This window comes from Arachis ipaensis, chromosome B09, assembly GCF_000816755.2.
Source record: "Arachis ipaensis cultivar K30076 chromosome B09, Araip1.1, whole genome shotgun sequence".
NCBI lineage: Eukaryota > Viridiplantae > Streptophyta > Magnoliopsida > Fabales > Fabaceae > Arachis > Arachis ipaensis.
Genome location: NC_029793.2, coordinates 20,283,915 through 20,286,832, shown reverse-complemented (window position 1 = coordinate 20,286,832; position 2,918 = coordinate 20,283,915).

Here is a 2,918-nt window from a genome sequence, read left to right as displayed (position 1 = left end):
GATGGTGTTCATAAATTAGTAAAAGTTGATTATTTTGGGGGTGGTGAAGATGATTCAAGTGACAAGTGTTCTGTTACAGAGTATAAGCATGGTTTAGTTAAAAATGTTGAGCCTTTGATTCCTATGGAGCCACTGAAACCGTGGATAACTTTGAAGATAAAAGGTTTTGATTTTGCTGCTTGGTTGAAAAATACTGTTTCAAAGAATGATTTTGTGGTGGTGAAGATGGATGTGGAGGGCACTAAATTTGATTTGATTCCGAGGCTGTTTGAAACTGGGGCTATATGTTTGGTAGACGAGATTTTCCTAGAATGTCATTATAATAGATGGCAAAGATGTTGCCCTGGGCAGAGGAGTGCAAAGTATGGGAAAACATATGATCAATGCTTGCAGCTCTTCAATTCTCTCAGACAAAGTGGAGTTCTTGTTCATCAATGGTGTTAACTAACTGATAGGAAAACCATATATTTTTTCCGTAACATTCTTGTCTTCTCTTTAACCTGTTTACAATTTTCATCTTCAGAGTTGATTTTACTTTAAAACCTCAGCCAATCGAGATGATTACGTTCCAAATTTATTCCCATGTAACAATTTCAATTGAAACTGAATTAATTCCCTTAAGTCATCGAAACTTTGTTGGATAAATCTCCTTTACCCCATATAGATACATATAGATATGAATAGTTGGATACTGTAATCTTAGTTTTATCTCAGAAGAGAATTTGATTCTTCTTTGTTAGTACTAAAAATTTCACTTCATTGTCTAAAACATAAAATTGTTGGGCTCTTTCATCAAAAGTTATTGAACAAACTTTCATGTTCATGATAGTTCTGTTCACTGACAGAAATGGGATGATAGGGGTTAGCTCTTGACACTATAAGTCAATGTACATTGAAAATATTAACCATGCTGTTGAACCCAGGTATTTTCATTTCAGTAATCTGGAGGCAAACATGATAAATGGCTATCCAAGATTTCTTTTATTTATCATTCTGGGTTTGTAGTTTTGTACCAAGTTAATTAATTTCTTGATCCTTATATTGTTCATGATTTAAATGTTCAATTTGTATATAAATAAGCAAAAGAATGATAGTGACAAAATAAAAGAGATTATAGGAATATTTTTCGTGTCTTAGAATCATTGAATAGGAATATATAGGAATATCTTTTATTGAATATTTATAATTTCACCAAATTTTTAATTAAGTCCCTATATATTTTTTTCTTTTCAATTAGGTTCCTAAGGGTATAAAAGTAATTTTATAATTGACTAACATTTTTTTAACGTTTAACGTTAATAGGGATTAAATTGAAAAAAAATTAATGTATAAGAACCCAATTAAAAGGAAAAAAAGTATAGAGATCTAATTGAAAATTTCGTGAAATTATAGGGACCAATAGAATAATTAAACCTTATTTTTTCTCTTTCACCGTCACAAATGCTACTACTGTACCACATAAAAAATCTCTCTATAACCGCCACCTACTACAACACCCACCGCCGCCATTAAAAAATGTAGGACACTAATATGTAGCAATGCAAAGTGTTATAGAAAATTTGACATGGGTATCTTTTTTGTTTTTTGGCAATTTCTTAGTTATTGCTAGAAGATTTACGTTTAATTTGGATAAACAACTTAATTAAGTTTTTTTTAAAAAAATAGCTTAAATAATAAATGTTTATATTAAAAATAACTTATAAATAAGTTATTTTGTATTTTATTTTTTAGTTTTAAAAGTATTTATTTAAAAAAATATGATAAAAAAATTTTTTTATAAAAAAATAATTTTTTAAATTTTTTCATAAATATTTTAATAACTTTTTAAAAAATTATAATTTAATTTTAAAATTAAATATTAATATTACTATTTTTTATAAGTCAAAAATAAAAAAAAAATAACTTTTAAAGTTTTCAAACGGACCTAAAAAACAAAGTAACTAATGAATCATCCTTTGAGACCGAATTGAACAAAGGGAATTGCTTCTTCTAGTTGCGAGGTTGTTCACGACCATCACAATGCTATTTTAATTTGTATTGCCATGCACATAGTTTCAAATTCGGTGTTAATTGTTAAATGAGCTTGCAAAGTACCACCTAGATATATTGACTATCATATTTTAGGTGAAATGCCACAATATAGACACTATACTAAGAAAAATTTGGTAGCGGCAGTGTTGTTTATGGTAGACGAAAAAGGTGATGGTGATTTTGTTTTATTGGAAGTGATGATGGAGAAATTAGAGGTGAAAAAAAAAAGGAAGAAGAAGGTGGCAATATACTAATAGAAAAATTATTTTTAGTGGTTATTTATTTTATTTTTAGTCACAATAAAAATAATTGTTAATATATTTATTGACAATTATACATTAGTCATTTTATGTGTTATCGTTAAAAAATTTTGTGGCAATTATACAATTGACGGTAAAAATATTTTTAATGCACGCAAAAAAGTATATAATTGGCATTATAAATGTTATAATCAAGGGCGAAACTCAAACCCTTTTTAAGAGGGGGTTAATATGCAAAATACAACTAAATAGAAAATAAAAAATAAAATTAGAGAGGGGCTAAATTATAAAATTAGAAGACTTTATAAGTAAAATTTATTTATTTGGGAGGAGTCATTGTCCCTTCATGTATACTAAGTTTCGCCCCTGGTTATAATAAAGACGAATATATAATTGTTGCAAAAACATAAGTTAAATAAATCATATAGTGAGCATTATGTTTTTGCCACTAAAATTTTGTCACTAAAAATATTTTTTGTTGTAGTGACAAAAATAGAATATAAAAATGAATTTGTATCTTATTATAAAATTGAATCAAATGTCAAAGGTAATAATATTAAATAGACAAAAAATATATTTTTTATCTTTTTTAAAAAACAAAAATATTTTAAAATATAAAAAGTTAGT